We start from the raw sequence: 27225 nt of genomic DNA, 5'->3' as shown, positions 1-27225 counted from the left end.
AATAGAGACGAAATGCTGAATGAAAAAAAATCCCTGACACTGGAAAGTTATTAACAATACTCCCAATAAAATGTAATTTTACAATCATTTCACTTGGCAGGTGCTTGACAGTTCTCCCACTTTCGAATTTTCTCATTCCACGTTTCTGTATTTTACCTCTCCCTACCATTCAGGTCAACATGATGACTGTTGTTTTGTTTTTCTTGTTACTTCTGTTGTTGTTTCAGGCTCAAATGAACGAGAATCCAATGGACTGAAGGAAACCAGCCACTTCAACCAGTCGCTACCAGAGATCTTTTGCTGAAGCTCACCTGAATGATTGTGTATTGCGACGGTGTGGTACATGAAGTAAGTGCATTACCGTGTGGGGTGCTGCACTGAAGTGTCGGTACAGTACACTGTTTGTGAGTTAGAGTCTGTGCCTATACTGTAACAAGGAAAGGCGATGGCCACGATTCAGTCTGGCTTGGGGTGCTTGTGTTTCTCTGAGTGAAGAAACAAGGTGTCTGACAGTCGTTCATGAAGGATCTTGTCTTAAGGGTTTGGATGGCTGTACGCATTATAAGGTATAGTGTTGACTGGAGAGAGAGGAATGTCATTAAGACACTCTGATTAGTGTTGGGAGGTTGTCCCTTTGTTGTTTGTGGAGGTGTTGAAATAAAGCGGAATAAGAGTGAGATGGGTTGAGCTGAATCAACGAACTGTGCGCCTCTCACATCCAAATCATCCATGACTGGGAGTATGTTTTTTTCCTGATGTAGGCGATCAGTATATGTGGTCTAAAAGCAGCCTGTTAATATTCTTTAGGATTTTCTTTTTAATTTCTGAACTTATCCATACTTGTGTTGATCAAGGCAGAATCATGCTTAGGCAGGCATAATTCATTGTCGTACTAATGAACTATTTTAGAATGTTTTCGGAAATTCTTTACACTGTACGATGATAGTGCATAGGAATGTTTTCAAGGCATAGAGTTCACAAGACACCTTTGTACTGATGTTCTTTTCATGCCACGAAAAGGTTAGGTGTATAAGGTCAGCGGTATAAGGCCGAGGTACTCTGTGTGAATATCTGACATCTGGGCAGGTCCTACTGTTTGGATTTTTATTTTTTTTTTGCATTATTGATAATTTTCTGAACATGTTGAGGTGAATGGAGGTGGTATTTGTGCTCTCTATGATCGTTCTTTAATTCTTTCTTTCATTTTCTTTTTTCAGCATGTGTGTGATGGCTCTTTTCTGAGGGTTCCTGTTTTTGTAACTCACTGATGGGTAATATTTTATTATGTAGCTTGTTTGTTTCCTCTTGTTAGGGATACTTCCATCACTGTTCTGTAAAGCATCATGAACCGCTGGGGGTGTTTTTGGATGATGATGGTGAAGACGAGATACAAAGTAACGTGCACAATACCTCAGGATAGTAACATCACAAGCAATCATTACATCATCCTGAGAGTTTCTCAGTATACACCTGCTATAATTCTTGTGTCAGGTGTACCTCCCCATCCATCATTTTCGTCACGGTCCTAAACAAGCCAGCCAGTGTATGTAAGACGCAGGCAGCGCTCAGGCGAATCCGCTGTTAAGGTGCACCCAACGTGACAAGTGGCTATTGAATGCGCGTTAGTCCGTGGCAGATTTCTGTGCACTGCAGCAATGTGACGACGAGGATCCGTTAAATTCCGTATGCCTGTGATCAGCAACTGTGGTGCTGCCTTTCCCTAACCTACCACAATCAACATGTGCTTGAGACATTTACTTCTTCATTACGATAGCCTACAGTATTTTAACATTTCTTTATGCTACCACCAGACGATTTTATTCAGCTTAGGGTAAACCTCTTGTAATAAAAGAGAATATTTCTAACCCCCCTCCAGTTACTGTAGGTCTCTCATACGCTGCATGAAACTGTGTGGAAGTTTGCACCGATTAAAAAAAAAAAAAAAAAAAAACGCTCAGAAAGCGCATACCTCCGCCAGTGCCACTGCCATTAAAAAGAATCCAGATCCGGATCCGTGGATATAGGCTCAGATCCGGGTCCACCCTAAAATTTAATCAATTCTTTATTGGTCCGTGGCCCACCTTTCCACAAATCTCATTTAAATTCACTGAGAACTTTTGGAGACATTGTGCGGGATACTCCGGATCCGGATCCAGTTCACAATTTATTCATATCTTCCTTGGTCCATGGTCCACCCTTCCACAGAATTTCATCAAAATCCGTTCATAAATTTTTGAGTAATCCTGCAAACAGACAAAAACAAAACATAAACTCATTAGCGGAGGTAGTAAAAGGACATGCTTGGACTGAAAAGATTAACTCAATGCTTGCTGGTAATCGAGCTCACTATTTCTATCATGTGCTGGCTCCTCGGATTACTGTAGCATGCATTCTTTTAAACAGTACTGGATGCTCCTTGTCCTGAGTCAGAGTCCTAGTACCATAATGCTAATGGCATCCTTTCTACTGACATGACAAGGCACTCGTTTTAACCAATGTCGTATTTCTTGTCTATCGGGACATAATTTTAGGGTCAATATTACCCTGTAGGTGAATACATCAAATCTTGGATCGGACATCAACCAAAAGGAATACCGGTACCTGTTATTTAATGTAACGAACCGAGCTAAATGTTCATCATACTCTGAACGTGTATCTAGGCCCGCCCATATTGTAAAATCAAAATTGCTTCAGTCAGTTTTTTGACGAAGTTCTTCTCTTCTAGCAAAGTTCTTTGATAATTTATGAAACATGAATGAGAGAAAGAGAGAGAGAAAAAAAAGAGATTACAGTTCCATCACCCAGCTCCCACGTCGTGAGGGCTACGAGGTTTTTTGCAAAACAGATGTGTGCGGTTGATTCTCATACTGATTATTTACGCGAATACCTAGCGCGGGTGGTGGGTATCTCCAGTGTCCTATTCCCATGCCTGACCGTTGCCATTCCTTGCACGCAGGTAATATCAGTACAGCACTCAATATCCAACGTCCTCAGGTACAGCGAACAGTAAGGGATAGTTTGATACACTGCTTCTCTCACTAAATATGTCACTGCTAATTAAAAACTTCAGTGTTTCTCCTACACTTTTAATATAACCAGCAGGAACAGTGTCGCCATTATCATCTGGGTCTCACACAATAAACAGTGGACAAAAATGCAATACAAGAAATCGCTGAGTTGTGTATTCTTGAACGTTCCGTGATCTGAAGCGCCATGAGTTTATGAACAGGATGCCTTTAGGTCTGTTATTCCTGTGTCACGGGAAAAAGTACCACCTCCCTACCTACATACCTACCTATATACCTATATCTATCTATCAATCCACACCTATCTACTTATTTATCTATACCTTGCTATTTATTCAGTATATCTACATGTGTGTACGTATATAATATAAATAAACGAGATTATCAAGGTGAAAGAAGCAAAATGCACTGCAAAAGCAAAATTATTAAGAAACAAATAAAGACTACGAAAAAGATAGTCCACAGTCGCCTTGGCAAACAACTGTCACTCCAGCACACACCAACCCAGTACAACACACACACACACACACACACACACACACACACACACACACACACACACACACACTCATTAATATGCTATTTCAACACTTTTGCATGCTTCTAGCCTTTGGTTCTTTCTTCTCTGAATAGAAAACATACCCCCATAATAATAATAATAACAATAATAATAATAATAATAATAATAAAGATAAGTAAATAATAACACACACACACACACACACACACACACACACACACACTAGAGGGCCATCACCACCCATCTTCCTTAAGATGATGGCGGCAGACCCGGTGCCTCCAGACGAAGCAGTGATGAAAAATGGCATGAGGTCTGGTGGCCTCACGCACGCCGGCCACATGGAAAACTGTGCTGGAGAAATAATAACCACTCACAGTGTTGTATGAGGAGGTAATTAGTGACGCTTAACTACGATACTACCCACCACGCAAGGGTATCACGCACTTGATATCCAGGGCAATGAATCGAGCGAAAGGTTAGAAATAAAGAATTTCATTCACACGAACTCATGACATGCAAAGGATCGACCTGCACGGTAAGTACAATTTCCATGTTTCGCGAATACCAACCTAGCGGCGGGGTCACTAGGGACCTAAATGCCTTATCAGCGTATCATATCAACTGAAAATAAAAAGTCTATCTTCATCTTGGGCGTGCGGGTGCAGGCGGGAAGGGACCTACGGTGGCGAGGGTGGAGGGGCGGAGATGGCAGGAGCGGCGCGGCAGTGATGGTAATTTCAGCCGTTAGCTTGTTGATAGCGGGGCTGAGGGCGGCCGCCAGACGCCGTAACTCTGCCTTGGTAAGCCAATCTGACAGTCTATACTTAACGTGTGAACAAACCTGTTATTTTAAAATGCTCTTCAATGCAGCCAACTCAAAGCTTGTGTTTATCTGTTCAGAGAAAACGTAGCCATCCTAACCGCTGGAGCTGAGGGGTGAGTCTGTCAACTCTGTCCTCATGTCATTATCCTGACACTGGAGTGATGGAAGCACAGTGTAACGGCCAAAGTGCCATCCGCGCCTTAATACCCACCAGAGAGACCTTCCGGGGTTTTCATTACGTGGAATGATAATTAATATGCTTGGAGAGCCACGGGTAGAGGTGGGCGAGAAAGATGGCAGTGGAAGAGATGGTGACAGAGTGGAGGCGCTTGGTGGAGTGATGGCTGTGGCTGGGGGAAGGGGTGGCTCGGTAGTGATGGGTGTGAGGGCTGTCATTGTCTGTGGCTGGCAGGTGGTGGTGTGCAGGCCTCCCCGGCCCCGCCAGCGCTGGGAGAGGAGGGCACACGCGGACTGAAATTTACTGTCGCAAGCTCACGCCGCCCCGGGTGCGGGTCTGCTTGCTACCATCACTCAGGCTCGTCGCTACCAGTCTAGGTCATCTCAAGCAGAACGGGAAACTGAGAAAACTTAAGAAATAACATATATGGATTCATCCTATTAACCACAAAAATGATAAAAAGAAAAGGCAAGTATCCTCGCATGACTAGGTCAGTGGTTCAAGTCTTTGTGAGCTGACCGACACAGGATCCTCCCATATTAATGCCAGCACCTTTGTCAACTCGTCTTGAGCCAATGTGGTGACCTATGGCTTACCTTTCTATATTGAACAGGTCCAGTTCTGTAGCGGCGAACGCATGGGCTGGCGCATTAACATCGAGATCACTGCAATTCACTTAAGAATCACTAATCGCTAGATTGAAAATAGGAAACAAAAGATACAATCTTCATAAAATTATTTTCAGTAGTGGCGTAGGGCAACTTACATAACTGCACACTGCATACATAACGCCTACCTGAGTGAGTTCACTGTTCCCTCTCTACCTGTGAACCTGAAGACCACAACTGGCGACGAATTCCTGTAATTCCGAGTGGCGTGGCCATGAACCCGGCGCAATGACAGGGGTTCCGCTGTGTTCCCCTCTGTGTGGAACTAAGCACAATCTCCACGTCACCGCAATGTCTACACTTTCGGCCGTTTCTCGGAACAAGGCCTCTTTGCCGCCGCCTTGTTCCTTCCGCTTAGTCGCCGAGGCACGGACACTCACCCACGGTCACTCATATGGAAACAAGGATTTAAACAGTGAGTGATGAGACAGGAAATGAAAGTGAGAGAAGACTAGAAAGAAAAAGAAAAAAAAAAGAGAAAATAAAGTGTGACAATGAATGCAAACGAATGAGAAGCTTCTTATCACCACTAAATCACATCCCAGGACACAACACTACAGCTCAGATGGACAGGCTACCATTATGTGTGTGTGTGTATGTGTGTGTGTGTGTGTGTGTGTGTGTGTGTGTGTGTGTGTCTTTCCTACCCTGAAAAGGACAGAACGACAGAAAAATGGTTACGTAATCGCACTATAGTAATATCCGTTGTAAATCTTCACAACAACACTGCCATAGGATCTGACAGTCTGCACCCGGCTGTCTTGAATCATTGTACTACAGTGTCAGCGACAGCTGCTTCATCCTGTATTTGCCAATTTAGTCATAGTTATCATACTCCTGATTGGTCTTAAAGCGGCATCACTCCCAACACTGTAGGGGTTTGTCCTGAATGGTCAATAAAGAATCAAAATAATAACAAGCGGAAACACTGAATGAGTGCAACACCCACCCCCACCACCTTGTCGAAAGTGCGACTATCTGACTTTGCCCTGCGAACTTAACATACGCCAGATTACTATCAAGATTAAACTACTTCATTCCTGCCTAACCCTTAACACTTCTACCAACTTTGGTTCAGAGGAGATCAAAACTGTCTGAGTTACTTTACCCAGTGAATCTGACCTCTGACTTTCCCCTGTGATTTTGACAATTAAATGACTTCTCAAACTCGAATCTCTTTATCTTTTTTTTTTTTTTTTTTTTTTACGTGAACCTTTCCACAAAGTTCAGTCTACGTCGGATAAAGAAACTGCTTAAGTCGACCCTGTCACGTGACCTTGACCTTTGAGCTACTGCTGCTAAAAGTAATAGGTCAAGAATACGCTATAAAAAAAAAAAAAAAATGCATCATTTGACTGAAGGGGTTAAATGCAGAACGAAAAGCATCCACAAAGAGCCAAAGGTAAGTTAAGTTGGGAGGGCAGCATGACAAGGCAATATTGTCATAATTACATGAAAAAAACATACAGTTTTAGGTGCAACTGGCACAAGTGGTTCTTAACAGCGACAGTACAGTATACCGGTGTTGGCATTAATGTGTAAAGTCACTACTGGTGTGTGAGTATGAGAGAGACAGGAAAACGGTATGCTACTCGGGACGTGATGTGCATTCGCTTTAGTACCAGTGAAATCAATACGGTGTGAGGGAACAGATTTTAAACAGTATAAAAAAGCTTTGAATAATACATTTTCCCTAAAAACCTGATATTATTTTGTATCAAAGTGAATCAGTAATCGCTCCTCAACGTCTTAGTGGGTCATCACCATTTCTAGTCTATGAGGGTCTCACATCTTTAGCTTAACTTAGCCTAACTTAATGTGTTGAAGTACAGTAAGCTTCTTTCCCATTTACACACACACACACACACACACACACACACACACACACACACACACACATCTATCCATCTATCATCTATATATATATATATTTCTATCTATCTATCTATATCCATCTATCTATCTATCTATCTATCTATCTATATATATTCCAAGGAATGCTGAGAGATCATGAGGGAAAGTCTGGGTCTAGATCCGGGTCAGGGTGATTTCATTAGCCTTTAGAAAAAGGTCGGTGCAGATGGTAGTGTGTCCGGCACTTTTTTTTCCGCACTGTTGAAAGGCATGACATCAAATGACTGACAGTGTTACTCGAAATTTATATAAACAATGTCCACAGCAGCTTTTACCCGATACTGAAACGATCACAGGCTCCCCTGATATTATCTTGGTCATCCCACAATATTTGTAATTGAATTTCAGTGACATTGGGAATAAAGAATGTGACTGACCACCTACCAACACAATTGACAGTTTCTTAAAAAAAATTGAAAACTGAAAATGAAATATAAGAAAACAGGCATTATCAAACATAACCATTGTTCTGTTCGCTTTAATTCCACGAACTTAAAAACAAAACAATCACAAGCCAACCCAACATTACTGGGCTGCGGTGCCCGTGTAGCGGCCACCATCAAGGCCCTAGTGTGGCATGACGATGACGAGCGTCCGTCAAAACAGGCACACGGCACAAAACTGTACCGTGTTGGGAGGCGGCTGTGAGCGCTCCCAAAACAGCCACACGCCACAAAAAAGTAATCGAATTCAATAAAAACAATGCAATTTCGAACGCGGGTCCCTCCATCAGCTGAGTGACCCGGAGCACTGACCTCAGGTGCTGGTGTGGCGGGCTGGATGGGTGTGTTCCCTCTGGCCTCCTTCCCTCATGGGGTGGAGATCTGAGGGTGAATGAGTGTAATCTTTTGGCCTCCCTCCCTCATGTGGTGGAGATCCGATGGCACAGGTGGTGATGTGGTGATTGAGGGTGTGTTGGTGATGGAGATTTAACGTTACTAATGAAGTGCAGATCTGATGATGCTGATGGTGGTGTGGTGGAGATTTGAGAGTGCTGGTGGTGATGTGGTGGAGACCTGAGAGTGCTGGTGCAAATGTGCTGGCGTGGTGGTGTGTTAGAGATCTGAGAAGATTTGTGAAAGAGTGATGGAACTGTGAAAGTGTGGGTGTGGTGATGTGAGGGTACTGTTGTTAGTTTTGAGGTGATGTGGTGGCGTGGTGGAGATGTGAGAGGATTTGATAAGGTGTAGTGAAATGGTGAAGGTGTATGTCTGATAATCTGGGGAGACTGGTGTGAGTTTAGTGGTGATCTGATGTGGTGCTGTGGTGAAGATCTGAGGATGCTGGTGGATGTGTGGAGGTGGTGGAGATTTGAGAGGGCTGGTGCACGTGTGGGGGTTTTGTGGAGGTAGGGGTGTGGTCATTTGATGTGGTGATGTGTGGTGCAAGTGTGGTCACAGTGGTGGTGGTGGTGAGCCGGAGATGTGAGAATATGTCTGGAGATATGAAGGCTGTAGTCAGGGTAAGGAGTGATTATGAAAGTGGTAGCGGATGTGTGGTAGACATATGAGAGTACAAGATGGTGTGATGGTGATGTGGCTAGAAGTGAAAGAGATGTGGCTGAGATGTGAGGGTTGAAGTGTGACAGATGTGACGGTGGAAGTGTGGTTGCGACGTGAGGGTTAAAGTGTGACTGAAATGAGAGAGCCGGAACGTGGTATAAGTGTGGCGGAGTTTTGTGGTAGTATAAATGTGGTGGGGATGGAAGGATGATAGATGAAGCGTTGTGGCTGTGGTGTGGTGAAGGTATGAAGGTTCAGGTGTAAATGTGGTGGTGGTGTGGATGTGGAGATGGGTAAATGGTACCATGGTTGAGGAATGGAGATGCGTGTGTTTGGTTACCTGAGGGGGCTGGTGCATGTATGAAGGTGTGGAGTTTTGTGATGGCAGTGACGGTGTGGGAAGAAGGGCTTAGAGCAGAGGTTCCGAGACATTTTCACCATATTACACATTAGTACCCTTTTATGTCTGTTCCCCATAACTGTCTCAAGAAATGTCTGTCACAAACAGATTAAAAAAAAATTGTTGTAAAGGCTGGATAAAGGTTACTATATTGCTGAATCCATAATTTATTATCGTGACATACTAATCATTGCTTCAGTTGCTACGTAATAGCTTGTTGGGGAAGATCTTCGTGAAAATAAAGAGGCTAAGGAGTGTGACTCATAGGGTTACCTTTTCTCAAACCTGCATTCAAATACAGGGCATAGTTACAGCTGAACACATTGATACTTGGACTATTGATAACCCTTTCCAGTCGTCTGTTCCAGTCATTAACTACTTTCTCATACAATATAGTCCACATTTTCCCCTAGAATACGACCAGCAAGTGTCGAATTTGCATCCTGGTCCCAAGTTTTACTGCTGGATGAACAGTGCAAAAACGGAAACAGACAATGTTCCCGGTTCTGATCCTCTCGAGAATGAAAATTTACTACTGAAGCATTGCAATCCACGAATCACTTTTAGTTTCACTTTCGTGGAAATGAATTATAAAATAACTTGGGTACAACAAAACAATTTCCATGTATCAGTCGCTTATCAAACAAATGCTTGTATCTGGAACAGGAATTGAATATTCAATTTTATTTTACTTTCATACTGCGACTGTATACAAACACTTTCGTGGAAATGAATTATAAAATAACTTGGGTACAACAAAATTTCCATGTATCAATCGCCTACCAAACAAATGCTTGTATCTGGAATAAGAATTGAATTTTCATTTTTATTTTGCTTTCATACTGCGACTGTATACAAAAAAGGTAAGCAGAAAATTTACAGACAAGTGAAAATCAATTAATGTAATAACTGTCTGTTTTTTGCCCACGAGTCGTCTTATTTGTGGGTTAGTCTCCAAGACAGCACACCAGAGATAATTAATTCTCCGCACAAAGCCTGTTGTAACAAAGTAGGTTATAATATTTTCATTCAGCCTTCCATTATCCCCTGAAAATTTTCATATCACTAACATTTAAGGTAATTACCAACAGTTTAAAGAGCCATACATTAGGAGGGCGTTTGTTGACCAGTTTGTGGTACAGATCTGGGGATGGTGGTGGTGCGAACAATGCTGATGTCGATGTGGGAAGAGTATTGGTGCAAATGTGACTGTGGGGGGTACATGATGATGTGATGGATGTGAGAGAAAGTTATTTCAAGGTGTTGGTGGAGGTGTCTTGCGGACATTTAATGAGTTTTGATGATACTGACGAAAAATTGGGTTTATAGATTACTGCATGTGGTGATTTCAGGGCATTAGTGAGGGAGAACTGGTGGAGTTTTGAGGGTGATGGTGAAGGTGTGGTTTAGGTGACGGCGGGGGTGTAGTGACAGGTATAATTCAGTACGGTGACGCTTTGTTCAGTTTAGTCTTACCAGGCTATGACAATACTGTTCACCTTAGAACGACTTTTGGAAATGGAGTTAGATTTACAATTCATCAACTCACCAGTATGAAAGGTTTTTCCTAAATTGAGAAAATAGTCTGGAGGCAGGAGGAATAAATTACAAGAGACGTCGTCAGGTGTTGTGCGAAAGTTGTGTGGATATTCTTGATGGCACCGATACTCGTAACTTCAGGATGATGGTAGTGTTATGATAGAGAAGTTAACCCCATCACAACGATACTGTATATATTTAATTCTTACTATCTCCGGACGACTTTACTTAGCTTAGGAAACGCTTTTTGTTCTAGATAAGCCTGACAAGACTAATACACCACAATCAAACGAAATAAGAGAAAAATGGAAATGACAAGTTGCAATCTACATTCACCAGTTTCCGGTATGGGAGGGAAGGGTGGTGTGGCCAGTATCCTTCTCTGACATACGGTAATTGCAGACCGGACGTGAAACTCAAGTCATCTGGTTCTTTAACAACTTCACTAAACGAGGATGTCTGTCTTACTCGTGCTATCTCAAGACGAGCATTTCAAAGTGGAGGGTTTCGATGTAGCCGCCATCAATTTTTCAATACTATGGTACCCTGGTCTGGCAGAAGTAAGAATAAAATAAAAATGAAGAGCCACCCCGATGCAAGTTACTTATATCACTGAGATGGCTGGAGGGTTATTCCAAATGCTGAAATCTATCGGTACATATTTCTAGAGTTAATGACCACAGAGTTGAAGAAGGACACAGGAAACAATTCGTGGAAGGTTCTGCTCCTTGACACCCCCCCCTCACTCACACCCGCCAGTTCAGCACCGCACCTGACGCACTCGGAAGGGAGAGCAGTGAGGGGAGGGGAGGGATGGGGGAAGGGGAGTGTAAGGAGAGAGAATGGGGAGGTGGGGAGAGGGGACGTTATTCTAGCTTGCCCTCCCCTGTCGTTTTTATTTATATTTAGATAAACTTATCAAATTGCATGGGGAAGGTACAGTCTTTATTAACATTTTCACTACTAACAGATCCTCCTAAGCCGTACAAGATCACTGGGGAGCAGAAAAAATAAAAAAATAAAAATAAATCACCGTCGCAAAGGTGCCATACCAATGAATCCGATAATGTGTTTTTGCTATTTTGTTCTTCCTACCTCTAGCCAATATTATTCACCCCAGGAGAAACTTTCCAGACAAAATGGGGTTACATGTAGCTTCATTAACCTTTTCCCTAATAGAGGTCCTTCCAAGACCGAATAAAATCATCTGGTGGTGGCCTAATATGAAGAGGTCACGGAACTGAAGGGGTAAAGACAGTAGTGTGGACCGAGCAGTAGTGCAGTAAAGTGCAGCTCCCAAAGTAGCCCTGGCTCTGTGACGTATACCTGATGTAATTCGTGCACGGTGTTGGCCTGGACGCACCCCGGATGCGGCTGAATCACTCTTGGGGTAATGTGTGTCATCCCAGCGGTAATAACAGGTGCACAGAATTCCACGCGCTGCTTTTTTTGCAATTTAACCCAAATCTACGAGTGTTATGATTACTGTCAGTAAATCATTTTTCGTGAGGATTCAAATGCAGGTTTTTCACAAGGCTGAATTCTCCTCCGGCATTAAGAATGATAATGGTGGACCACTCGGTGTTGCATCAACTTGATTTGATCCAACACAGGATAACCTCAGTTCCTCCATTTCCACTGCAAGTAATGTCAGGTATTTCCGAGATTGCACACACAATGCAAATTACAATTATCCTGCCCTGTATCACAAGTACGTACGTGCATGCATAAAGTATCATTCCTGTATCTGTACAGTCGATCCAGAAAGTATCGCACGCTAGGGGTCCGATAATATCCGACATCAGTATATTCTTGGTGATGTCCCAAGCATATTAATGTACTGTCACCTGAATACGTACATAATAACAATACCGACTAAGAAATGACATGTTAAAAGCAAGCCATATAAATCAACCATATCAAACCAGGTACCTGCTTGTTGCAAAATCATCGGAGATTTTTCAGTAGTCATCGTCTGTGGAGGTTTACTGTTTTGCGCCAAATGTGCACTGATACTTTTTGACTGACTGCACGTAGCTACTTACCAATGTACCTAAATCTGCGTACCCACACACACACACACACACACATGAAAAGTTAGATCCTGTGACTGTGTTTTCTACAAACTTTTACGAGTACCGTACTGAGCAAAATTTAAGTGGAATTGAGGAAAACATCAATTAAAAACAAAATCTACCAGCACTGGGCTATAAGACTGAGACATATTTAACAGCAGAATAAAAAACCAGTGTCCAGAAAAAAAAAGAAACAATTAAGAAATGGAGAGAGAGAGAGAGAGAGAGAGAGAGAGAGAGAGAGAGAGAGAGAGAGAGAGAGAGAGAGAGAGAGTATAAACATACCATTACCGCGAGACACGGAACTACACCACCTCCAAGCAACAAATAATAGATCGTGGTGGCTGTAGTGGTGGGAACGAAGTCAAGGTCGATGTCATTACTCTCAAAATCCCTGCCGACATGGGTAATATAATCTGCTCTGATGGAATGTTTTTTTTTTATTATTTATGGAGCATGTTCAAACGTGCGAAGTACCCATGTCTTGTCGCTTTTACGAGCTTGATTATTTTTTAGCGATATAAACATTAAGCATATACAATCTACTTTCCCTGCTTTCTTGTACTGATTCCATATTATGAAAGACATGTTACAACAACAACCAAAAAAAAAAAATGTCTTTTAAAACATGCTATATTACACTGAACACAGCAATTTTCGTTCTGATCAATACTCAAACAAGTTCTTTCCAAACTAGCACGCTACACAGTAATTTGCTTCATAGTTTACCTTTAGTCTATTGCATACTCTGCTTTAACATATAGCACACTATGCTGTACTGTACTATACTTTACTGCACCATACTAATTTATACTATTCTTCACTATACTATGCTGTGCGATACTGTACTATACTATATTTTCTTTACGATGCCATTTTCTTCCCTCTCACCTAACTATTCCTCTCCCTAACTTCTCCGAAAGATTATCTCTCCGTGCTGGAAAAATTAAAGAATCATTCAGCCACTTAATACCTTTTGAGAGGCACTGTCTACCTAAGTCCACAACACTGAAAAATATATGTGACGTCCCATGTCAAACAGCATGATCTGAAAACATGTGATGATACAGTATGACCTAAAAACATCTGGTGATACAGTATTTTCTAAAAACATCTGGCCTCCTCTAAAAGAATCGAACCCATGCTGGTACAACACATGACCTTCACCCCAGCTGGTACCTCAGGCCATTATTTCACGAGGCGTCAATCTTTACTTAAAAAAAAAAAAAAAAAAAAAAGCCTTCAATTACTGCATTCGCTACATCCTTAGTAATTCTCTCTCTCTCTCTCTCTCTCTCTCTCTCTCTCTTTCTCTCTCTCTCTCATTCCGTTATTCCCATTGTCCGTCAGTATTATATATCTGTTTGTCGGTGTCTAACTCAATTAATTCTGTTGTCCAGCAACACAAAATCTCTGTCTCTGTTTATCTGTTTGTCTGTCTGTTTTCTTTTCTTTTTCAGCCTCACTGTATTAAGATTCTCTCTCTCTCTCTCTCCGCCCCTACCTCGCCTCCTATCACGGTCCCCCTTGGTGCGGTCACCTGGCCTACCCCACAGGCGGTCTTTGTCTGGTCTGGCTGTGTCTCTCCATCATCATCAACCCTTGCCTTAGGACCAAAAGACCAAAATCGAACTTAATCATAATATTTACACTAAGGATAGTCTTGGTTTGGCCTCTGCACCACCAATAAACTTTGTCCTTGAAAATGGAAATGGGGACAGACTAGACCAAAATCCAACAACCTGACAGCATTCTTAGGCAATTTTTTCCTTTATTTTTGTTGCTGCTCCAAGGAAAGACTTCTGCAACTGGAGAGACTGCATTTCGTTTTCATCATTATATATATATATATATATATATATATATATATATATATATATATATATATATATATATATATATATATATATATATATATATATATATATATATATATATATATATATATATATATATATATATATATATATATATATATAAACGTTTTATGCCATCAGAAGCGAACGGGTCAGGAGTCTGGCTAATCAGTCCCAACGTTTAGGCAAGGGTAACCACCTCGCTTGCTCCTGAGTGACATTACATGGGTAATAAATCCAGGCCAACCCTCGGATGTAAGCGCTTACGGGTCCCATTTGGTTAAACATCTTAACCCACTAGACCATCGGGTGTCAACTGTTTATATGGTTAACATCCAACGTAGTGAATGGTTTCCTTGGTTACAGAAAATCATCTGGCTTATTACTCAATGCAGTCACCTGATGGCAGCGCTACATCAAGCGTGGATGGTGTGAGCCCCACCTATAAAGGTATAGCCTAGAAAACTTTTGTTACCATGAAACGATCTGATTTTGCCATTGCAACACCACTGCTGGGGGAGAGATTCATGAGGATGTATAGACTACCCATACCCCTGCGAGGGGAAAAAATGGGATGCATACAGCTTTATTCAAGTGTGTGACAACCGAACACTGGCGGGGCGATGAGCGTTATGCAGATATGATGGCACGCCGAATTCTTTTCTTTTGCGATTTCCTGACGATAAAATGTTGGGCGTGATAGAATAATGGTTGGTTCAAAACACCAACATTCCGATGTCGCAGTGTCTCGCGCCGTGATAGGACGGTCCCAGGGGGTCCACCAGCCGTACTTACGAACATTCTTCAACTTACGTGGATCCATTTTTCAAGCATTATAGAACTTAAGGGGATCCTATTTACAAACATTCTAGAGCTTAGGTGACGTCGTATTCACAAACGTTCCTAAACGTGAAGTCGTATTTACGGGCACTCTTGCACTTCACAGAGTTCCTTTTCACAAAACAGTCATCAACTACGGGGGGGGGGGGGGGTCAGTATTTACAAACATTCATATCAACATAAGGGGGTTCGGATTTAAAATCGTTCTTGAGTTTAGGTGGGTCCGTATTTAAAAACACTCTTGAACTTAAGTTTAGTACAAGACTGCAAATTAATACTTCATCTTGACTCACAAAGTTTCGAAATACTTGACAACAAAGCTAAAGATGAACAGCAATCCTTTCACTACAACTGATAAAAATGAATTTAATGGAACTGTCCCGACAATGAGGGGGCTAATCCCACAGCGTTTAAGTAGCTTCAAGAATAAAGTTGTGCCGTATGTTTCACTTTAATATTCACTGTATTTTGCTTCTGAACTGTTTCGTTGCTGCATGAATGAAAATACAGGTACAAGGAATTAATCTAATACACAACAATCTGGTCTTCAATATCTCACTCTCAGCTGAGGATATCTGGAATAGGGTAATAAAATACTCCTGATCATCGAATGGTTTTGGTGCCAGGTATTAACACACACAAACCTACACCCTTCTCTCAGTTGAATATAATCGCCTGGAGTCAGCTGGAATAGAATACTTGAGATGTGAGGGGTTAAGACCGTATTTCAAGTGTGTTTCATGCCTCGCCATGCTGATAACACAAGCCACTGACTGCACACACACACACACACACACACACACACACACACACACACACACACACACACACACACACACACACACACACACTTTTTCGCCGCACAGACTTAAAGTTGTCAACAACCAGTATGCGTACAGATTATATTATTTAAACAGGAACCAAAGTTATACTCCTTTGTTAGTATGATTTAGACGGAAACAGACATGAGTTGATGTTGAGTTAGAGAGAAAGAGAGAGTACAAAACGTCGAGCCAGCCCTTTGTGGTAAGCGTTGCCAACGTCTTTTCATAACTTTAAATCCTCTTCAAATACAATATACACTAACCGGTAAAAACAAAGCATGTCATGACGATTAGTGTCTCTAAGCTACACACAATATTTAGTGACATTTAATACATCAGATAATTTTCTCCACATATCACCACCACCAGAGTATACTGATCTGATAGAGTTTATTAAGTCTCCACCTTACCATAAGCACTTGGCCTTATCACCAAACAAACACTCCTTCACCAGTACTCTGAGGTTGTTTCACCGTCACCATCTTGGCACGACCACCTCATTATATCCTCACTAGGGTCCTATCATTATCCTTTGTTTCCGTCATTATCACTAACTCAGACCACAGCCAAGAAAATGTCCTCATCCTTACGTATCACAGCCTATGACAATCGCCCATTAGCTTCATGATCCCACCCTCCAGCCTGTCTAGTCATCAAACTCTGCCAGACACCAGATTACCTTTGACATATCGTTCATGCAAACATTACCCCATCACAGCCAGTTATCATCTCGTCCATCACGGAAGATAATGCCGATCTTCCATATCAGCGTGACCCTACACCACAGTACCCAAGTTCGCGTTCCTGTAGAAAAGTGAGCTCCAGTGTCGTTCCTCATAATTTTATTCGCAATCACCACCATCTCCACAGTAACACCCCCTGCACCACTACAATTTAAATCCGACCCTTTAAATACACTGTATTACCCTGGCCTGTCCTCATCCTTGTAACGACCCAGCCCCCATCATCACCACCACACTAACCTGAGCCTATTACCTCCATCGCCGCCGTAAATTCTTGACTTATCACCATTTTGACCATGCACCCTAGCTAGCGTCACAATCATCATTTTAATCTTATCTCTTGATCACACTAGTCCGCCTTGCACAACACCTTTGGCCATTTTAAGGACTATAATATTAACACCACTCCATCGCTATTATTCTGATTTCGTCACCAAACTGCGTGATTCAAATCGATGTGTAAGAAAAGAAAGTAGTGTGTCGCAAGCAAGGAGATCAACAAAGGAGACCCATTCCTCTCTTTTCGTGAACGATTCTGCATGTAACTTTATTGTCTTCAAGCCTAACACAATTACCGTCTTCTCTGCATCCTACGGTAGTGTTTCCTTACTTACACCCTAGCCTGGTCTGTCTCCATCCCTGAATCACATTAAACTGCCACACACCTTTTGGTAGTATCTCCTTCCTACACCCTTGCTTGGCCCCATCAATATCCCATCACTACCCTAGCCTGGACCCTATCACTGCCTCTAGTACACCTTGCCTTTTCCCATCTCCACCCTTTCTGCACCTCGTCCTGGTCCCATTTCCATTCCTTCAGCTCCTTAGCCTGGCCTCTGTTCCACTTTAGTCTGGTCCCATCACCACCCAACCATGATCCCATTTCCATTCTTCCTAGGCTATATCGCGTAGCATCATCTATACACCTCAGCCTGGCCTCAACTCCACCCTTTCAGCACCCACACCTGGCCCCTCTACCCTGGCCTGGCCCCATCACCTGGCCCGCATGACCTCCACTGTCGTCACGAAATCTGTCTCACATGACTATTACCCACCTTTTTTCCCCCACGCCATGACGTCACCCCGGACTAAGTGTAATTATTACGAGGGCGTCTGGCGGCCTCCTCCACACAGCCAGCCTCCCGCGTCTACCTTGCGTCTTGGCTTGCTGTGCTAGCTTACACATAAAGAAAGTCAACACATCCGTCACCGTGAAAACAGTAACATTCTTCATGATGCTTTTATGTCATACCTTGAACAGGACGATGATGCGTTTTGAGCCTTCCTTGATTAAAGGCTTTACAAGACGGACACTTAGTAGTTGGGGATCACCAAGCTGGTTACGGTCGGGCGGATCATTTTTCTTTTCCAACTGAGGGAAACTCATGCCCACTAAAGGGTCAGTATCTTGTTTTTGCCAACACTCGACCAGTTTATTTGGCTCTAGAGAGAAATCTAGTAAGAAGGTATTAAAAAGTATCTCCCTTAAATCCTTCATTACGAGCTGTCTTCCTAAATATGAATAAAATAATAATATTATTATGGTGGTTGCAAGAATTTTAAAAAATCGTCCTCATACTGAAGAGCTTAAATTTGTGACACTCTTTTTCGGGATATGCGCCAACTTCTGAACTAGATATCATCAGCTCAGGCAATGCCACAATTAATACGTTTCACATTTTAGCTTTACCACGTCAGGATTAACCCAAGCCTGCTAGGACACACGAGTTTTCATCGACTGTTGTCACCTACTGTATTTATTATCACAAGAAAAAACCAAAGTACCCACAAAATACAGTATATATAGATATATAGATAGATAGATATATATATATATATATATATATATATATAGATATATAGATAGATAGATAGATAGATAGATATATATATTTCCCTTACATACTCTCGCACCGATATCTCTGCTTCGTTCTCTGTCTCCCTCTCTCTCCCAACCCACTTCACTTCGGAAAGAAGAAAAAAAAAAATTTTCAAACTATTGTCCGAAATAGACTCTAAACGATATCTGAGTCTAGTGACGAGTAGATCTTCATGGGAAATGTGATTCAGCTGATGGAAAAACTGAAACTGCAGGACACACGTAAAAATGATGCTAACTAAAATGATAACAATAAAATAAAAACAACAACAATCACCCATAACACCTTTCAAACTCATACTTCTCTTCATTAATGTCTGTACAACTCATATCGATCTTCTTAAAAACAAATCATAACGCTCACAAATGAAGTGGATAGACTGAACAGGCTGAACAAATGCTTCAAGCAACTTACATTTGTTGATCAGCTTCTTATTATCGCTGCAAACACTTCTGAAAAAGAGAAGAAAACAACAGATGAAGATTATAATGATACGGATAATTCCTCGAATGTATTAAAAAAAAAAAAAAATTATTTGGTTTGTCTTCATATACACCACTAGGATGTTCGTTTTTTTTTTTTTTTTTTTTTTTTTTTTTTCCCCAGCCGGAAATCCGCACCGGTCATGTCATCCGGTTCCAATGCTTTGGTTGACTTCGGCTGTACACACACAGACTTTCAAAATAGAATCAACACATGGAGTAAAGTGTATATGTGCAATGTGCCTGGTGACTTCTGCTCGTTTAACAAATGCAGGTTTGGACTGAAATTATTATATGAAAAAGACAGACAGAAAAAGGTACCAATGGCTGAAAAAGGGAGAAACTGCACACACACACACACACACACACACACACACACACACACACACACACACACACACACACTCTCTCTCTCTCTCTCTCTCTCTCTCTCTGAATATATGCTGTCTGCAATTACTCTCTCAGAAATACTGATTCTCATCATCACCTGTATCTCACTGCTTCCACCACAAATCAATCATTCAGTTAGCTGCGGATGTTATGAGAGTCACGTATCAGTACTAATAATTTTTTATAAACACCTGCTTAACACTATTATATACAGTATATCAGTATATTCTCCCTCCAAAATTGTTGGCATTGTTTTTTGTGGAGGGTCACAAGTGAATTAATATTACTGAAACTGTTAATATTTGTCTTGATGTTTTGTGTTGGAATAAACCTTTATATTTCTCTTATCGGTAATTTTTTAGGATGTGATTCTTTGTCTGAGCTTAGTATAGCTGAGTCCTGAACGCTATGTGCAGAGGCATGTGTAAATACATTCGCTTTAGTGGCGGCTTTGTAGTATAGATACAACAAACCGACCTGTTTTCTCGCATGCTGCCAAAAATGCATGGACGCATCATCCGCAATGCTTTTCAGTTTTTTCTAAGCTTTTTATATTCGTGGCATATAGAAATACACTGCAGCGCGCGGGAACAAGCCAGCTCACACGCACCTGACCTCACCCATCCCACCCCAAACAACTAGCTCTTTGTTTTTGCCTTGGAAAATTTCCGCGGCGGCCACAATTTGCAGCAGCATCTGGGCCCTGGAAGTTGCTTAATTATGAATGCAACAAAACACACCACGGGGAGCCATGTACCTTGGTCCGTGTTCCTCCGGCATGACACGTTTGTTTTTCTCTGTCCTTGCGACCATGAACGCTACGCCGACCACCAGAACCATTGTTACCTCGTATTACCTGGTGTTGGTAGTGGTTTTGGTGTTGGTAGTCGTGATGGTAGTTGTGGTAGACTTAAAGCTATACTGGTGATCACCGTGTCTGCTGCTTCTGCTTTCTCATTCAAGAGTCTTTAGATGATAATGGTACAGAGCCCAGTTCTTTCCTACGTCAACCATCACAACTCTTGCTTCCTCGTATTTCTCAGTAGTTGTGACGGTAGCTGTAAAGGACTAAAAGCTTTTCTGGTGACCATCGTGCCTGCTGTCTCTTCCAGATTTATGGACTTTTTGATGACAATGGTACGAAGGCTGGTTTCTCCTACGCCTACTGTCACGACCACAGCTTTCTCATATTCCTTGGTGCTGGTAATTGTGGTAGACTTATAGATACCGGTGGAGATCGAGGTTATTGCTACTAACTGAAGGGAACGGTATATGGATTTTGAGATTTTTTACGTCAACTACTGGAACCATTACTCCCTACTACTAATCAGTCTTAGTATTTACCATACAACTGTGTTAATTTTAAAGTTTTCGGTTGTGATAATGGTCGATGATTTCCAATTTGTGGTGCACTTGCGAGTAGTGGTACGAAGTATATTCAATTATTTACTTACGTTTTTGGAAGATTTTAAGCTGCTGGAAGTGATACTGGCTGACGCTTCCCAGTTTAAGGTGATTTATATGATAATGGTGTAGGCTATACTTTTCTACGCCAAATATTTTTTTTTCAATATAACCTGGTATTGGCAGTGGTTGTAGTGCTGATTAATGTGCTGGTAATTGAGGCAGCCTGAAACTTTCCCAAAGCTGATGGTTGTTGATACTTTTGAAATTAAGTGACCAGCGCGTACAAGGTCGGCTTCACTGACTTACGAGATACATTTAACCTATACCGGCAACTCGATCACTGTTCTCTTGTATCATCCGGTGAGAGTAGTTGCAGTGGAAACTTGGTAAACCTGAGGGTATGTTGGCAAGTCTATCTTTCATGGATCATAGAGAAAACTTTATACCGACCAGCAGACCACTGTTCACCGTATTATCTGATATTCGTAAGAGAGATCGTAGCTGGAAGAGTCCTGCAAGTCTATCTTTCATGGATCATAGAGAAAACTTTATACCGACCAGCAGACCACTGTTCACCGTATTATCTGATATTCGTAAGAGAGATCGTAGCTGGAAGAGTCCTGAAACCTTACTGGCTGTCGTTGTGAGAACTGATACTGAAATTAACTTCTTTTACTAAGGGTATATGTTAAACACCGGACCACTTATCTTTGTATTGTTTTGGTGTCGGTGTGCGTAGTGGCAGGTGCGGTATACAGTACTTATTACGTTACTGCCAGTAGTGATGGGGTGGTGGTTGTTGCCAGAATTTAGTGACTTCTGATAGTACATTTTTAATTATCATGGTGTAAAATACCTTCCTATGACGACTGCCACAGTACCGTTCGTCTGCAATAAAACTTGTCTGGTGGTAGTTGTTGCTAATGAATTTAGTTCATTACTTATGATAATGGTAAAGGCTAGAATTTCAAAGTTTAAGAAATATTCTCGGCTGACTACTATAATCACAGCTTCCGTGTACTAATTAGTGTTGGTATTTGGGGTAGATTTACAGCTTTATCGGTGGTGGTAGTGATGGTGGAGTGGTGGTGTAAGTGGCCTCTGATGATAATGGATTATGAGTTATTGCTATGGCAACCATGAGACCACTGTTTCCTTTTATATATATATATATATATATATATATGGGGCAGATTTGCCAGTTTCTCCAGACATATATAATACTAAGTGTATAAAAAAATTCCTATATTTTGCAAAACATCCCTGACAAATAATGAGGATCTGTTAAAATTTGTTTTAATAAACTTTACTCAAGCAGTACCTAAAACGAAATCTAGTTTTCGGCGATTTCTTACTAAATTTGATACCAACTCTGATGTATACAGCTTTAATTCACAGGAAAAAAAATATGGCCAGTAAGGTGAAATGGAGCAAATGCCCGTTCATGTTTTTGTAGTTTCTGCGTTGTGCTGTACTCATATCGTATCAGTAGCCGCTGCCAGTACCTTTTAATTTCTAACCAGTATGGACTCATTACAAATCCTTAACTTTCTGTGCGGGTTATCGCTTAGTCACAGGTACAGGAAGTCATCGAGCGCAAGACACACTCCAACGTCCTTACAGGTTGATGCTCTTTTAAGAAAATCCAAAATCAATTCTTCTTTCAGAATTAACAGGGAAAAAAATCCACTTTGCAGAATTTGGGCAATCATCCATTACTACACTCAACGTGCCAGGTGGTTATCGGCGGCTGCACATCCACCCCCCGCGGCCGCCCCTGATGGATGAAAGGGTGTGGAGGTGGGGGCCGGGCGGGGTGAAGGGCGGCCTGATGAATGGGGAGGTAATGGCGATGTGGATGGTGTTCCCGCCCGCATCACTCTTGCGTCATGCAGGGGCCCTGGACTCTTCACCTGAGAACTCTTTTGGATCCGGAAATCATGACCCGGCGAGCTTTTGAACGAGGGGCTCTAATGGTGAATGAACTAGGTACTTTAAACAGCAACTTAAATCCTGAACTCTTGAATGGGAACTTTCTCTCTCTTTTACTCTAGCCTCCCCTAAATCTCTCTCTCTCTCTCTCTCTCTCTCTCTCTCTCTCTCCGTTTTACTGCTGAGCTGTAATAAGATATTTACAATAAGTCAGAATATGATTCTGATCGTGAAGAAGTGCTATGGAAAGGATGTAGAGTTCCAGTAGACTTTTTCTGCCACTGAGCTATGTGAAATTGGCTGCAAAAGAACGAAAACTTAGGCCAGGTTAAGGTAAAATAGCGAGAGTAATCTGATCGCTGAAGTCTAGAAAGAGGGAAATGACACGGAAATTGTTAGGCTGGGAGTTTTAATTAATCACTCTTGAACGGAGGCATCCTAAACCGTAAGCTCTACAAGTGAAAGAAATAAGTGTTAACCTGAACTGGGACTCCTGAATTAGGAAAAGTAGGTCTAAATGATAACCTGAGCGAGGAAATAATGAACCATGAACTCTGCTGAATCAAGAACCACTAACCCTTGAACGTCGCGAAACTGCTTATTGATTTTACTCTGGCCAAACTCAGACGATCTTATTCGCCAATGGGTCACCTGCAGTTTGAGGGTTAAACTGCCCACTGCGGTATTTAAACTATATCCCGTATTTCATTATCGCCTAACTAGAGATTATTTTATTCAGTAGAAAAGGCTATACGCTGTCAAAGGTTTAATATGAGTCTCTATAACTCCTTCACAGCACTGACAGAACTAAGATATAATATGGATAATGCCTGACGATATTATTCAGTAAAGAGGAACCCCACACAGTCACTTAACTAATACCTTGACCTGGTAACTCTTGAACTGGGACTTTAAATGGTAACCTGTACCAGAGACTTTCCAACCGAGAGCTCTGAGGAATCGATAACTTTACTTGGAACCTTAACGAAGAACTGGACCCAAGAACTACGAAAAAAACATAAATATTACATGATTTACAAAACTAGGGCTTCCTGACCATTTCTTGTAAGACACCAGCCATGAATTTATATCCATATCATGCGCTTCAGTGCATAAGGACACAAGAGAAAACAGATTTATCATTTCTCCCCCATAAAACCACCATCACCAACACCACAATCAACAACCAGCAACAGAATATCTCTTTATCACTTGGGTCTTGGATTTACGGTACCGTGAGTGGTTCAGATGGAAGGAATAATGCCTTACCCATCATAACTGTCCAACTAAACCCCATCCTTTATAACATTTTTATCTCTTTATCTCCTGGTTCTTGATTTTACAGTGCCATGAGTTGTTTAAATGGAAGAAAGTATACCCACATACTAAGTTGTGTTCAGTGTATTTCTGTGTTTCCTGATGTCCTACCAATCGGCATGTTCCTACACTGTCCATGGGTATATCTTGTCAAAATCTCTTTTCAGATACCTGCCTGACATCCTTCCCATCAACCTGCCTCGCACCTTTTTGTGGCTGCCGTCTGCTTTCTTTCTTTCAACGACAGCTCCTTTCCTGACCGCCTGCTTATCAGATTGTGTCTTTATTAAATACATCCCTCCAAGCCTGTCTAACCCCCTTTGTGACTTCGGTTTACAATTATACAACTATTCCTCTGCACGTAATCATTTGACTGCCAGCCTATAGGTCAGTCTTAAACACTTACTTATATCATCCAACTTAATGTATGTGCCAGTCTTACACCCTGTTAACTTGTAATACATTAGTAAAGTATATGTTTCGCATAAACCCTTTTCAGTTTGCATGGCAGTCATATACGACTTCTGTTTACATAATACCGTTTCACCCCCTACACAGTGCCTGCTAACATACACAACACTCTCACACCCTTTCTACCCTGACTGCTAGCCTATACACCACCTTACACCATCCTTTCTGTTAGTCCTACACCCCCTCCAGCCTGCCTGCCTTCCTGCCTGGTCCCCACAAAGCCCTCCCGCGGATGGGTCACACGGGTCGGCGGTCCCCTCCAGGTGACCCACGATACCCCATCTTATCGCAAGGCCTCAATGGGACTCCCGCGGGCCGTGACTCCGACAGGGTGTTTGTGTGGAGATGCGTCGCGTTGGATGTCGGGGCGCCCTATTGTCACTCGCCCTTAGTCTGTGTGTTTTTCTTTGTCTGTGGGATGATGTGTGTGTGTGCTTTTTGTTGTTGTAGGATACTGTGTGTTTCTTCATTACAGCTAGGGTAGTGTTTTTTTTTTTTATGTGTATGTATGCTTTCATGGTGTACAGCATGGTACAGTGTGCAAGCTTTTTCTGTTGTGAGTAAATAGTTGTGTGTGTGTGTGTGTGTGTGTGTGTGTGTATGTTTATCGTATACATGATAACGTATGTTTTTATACTGTAGGCAAGATACTGTGTGTGTGTGTGTGTGTGTGTGTGTGTGTGTGTGTGTGTGTGTGTGTGTGTGTGTGTGTGTGTGTGTGTGTGTGTGTGTGTGTGTGTGTGTGTGTGTGTGTGTGTGTGTGCGCATATTTTATCTGTGGTGAATACGAGTAAACACTAGCATTTGCAGCCATAACCTTGATCATGACACGTCCTGTGTGCATTTCAGTACCTCACGACAAAAGGACCACTGAAGGAAGCATCTTCTTACCCCAGTGCACAACTGACCCAGAGGTAGACAAAACATTGATACTGCCAGCATAATAAGCAGTGTGCTCTGACACCACTCTTTGTATGTAATCTTCGCAAGCTTCGTATATGCCACACTGACCAGGATGTGCATTTGCTGTTTGAGTGGTATTACTTGTCGAAAGCAGACAGTTATGTAGGGTTCAATTTTATGGTATTAAACTGCAAGACTGTATTATTATGCGTCTGGTATCTAATGCAACTGTAGCTGGGATATAATACCAGGAAGCAGTGTTAAGTGGCACTGGTAGGAGGTGCTGCTAGGAAGTGTTGCCTGGGTGTGAACAAGACTATATAACCAGGAAATGTTATATAGTGAGTGAGTTCAGAAGGTTCGAAGCAGCTAGTGTATAGGGAGACAAAGAGATTGTAAGCCATTAAAAGCCTTGCTAGAAAGCTCCACACAATGCCCCTCTCCTACACACTCCTCCTCCCCCTTTCTCCCCTCCCGTCCTCTTCCCCTCTTCCCCCCTCTCGTCTCCCACTCCCACTAAGACCACAGAAGCATTTCCTGCAGGGGGATTAAGTCTGACCCGGCGTCGCTGAGTCCGCCAGCCTGGCCCTCATACACACCCGGAAACTCACCAAGACAGCGGAAAGATAAAACTAGATACATGCAATAGTTTTTACTCATTATATACACAAATCCCATAGAGATCCGGGAGCTTCTTAGAGCAGGATAAAATCGTCTACCGCTAGCGTTGATAAAAGTAGTCTCGGAGCAGTCAGAATACAGATTAAAATTGGAGATGCATGTCAAAGAGAAATGGTACAAAAATTCGGTTGCATAGGTCTTTATATATCTACTGTGAATTTAATGTTCTGCAGTTCCACCTTGCATGGTAATCACCGGTGTCGACTCTTTTTCTTAATTTTTTTTCCCCTTAATTTCCCATTCTTCTTATATAACTTTCTTCCACAAACCTATTCACCCATCTTTTCTACGTCCATTCGCTACATCGCCTGAGCAAATATATCAGAGGAAGGTAACAAGGAGGGAAGAAAGGGTGTAGAGGCCAGTGTCGAGAGTGAGGGAGTGGGCGTAATGAGGGTAAGGGTCAAGACGCTGCTAATGGGTGGAAGGAGATGCTATCGCCGGGTGTTGCTACTCTGCCCGCCCCTACATAATGCCTCTTGTTGCCTCTTTTGTGATGGCCGTTTCTTTTTAATGCTAAGCCCTCTTTTTTCCCCCCCTCTCCCTCCGTCTTAACTTGGATGCTCTGGTTGATGAATATGGTTCGTATCATTGCTTTATCTTACCTGATGAGAATACAGAAATTATTTGTCAGAATAGCTATGGCATATTATAATAGCACTGTTGCTGTACGGGGTAATCTGTAGACAGTCTGTTTGATTTTTTATGGATATTCATTATTAATTATTAATAAAAACTTACGAGTATAATGATGAATGCTAATAAAATGTTCTTGAAAACGATAACATGGAGTTGAATGGCCAAGCCAAGTTCGATTTCTTATTTTCGGAAAGAGGTGAACATCATCGAATATT

Source organism: Coenobita brevimanus, chromosome 94, assembly GCF_032717465.1.
Source record: "Coenobita brevimanus isolate Jiangsu-jjx chromosome 94, ASM3271746v2, whole genome shotgun sequence".
Taxonomy (NCBI): domain Eukaryota; kingdom Metazoa; phylum Arthropoda; class Malacostraca; order Decapoda; family Coenobitidae; genus Coenobita; species Coenobita brevimanus.
This window is presented reverse-complemented; position numbering follows the sequence as displayed.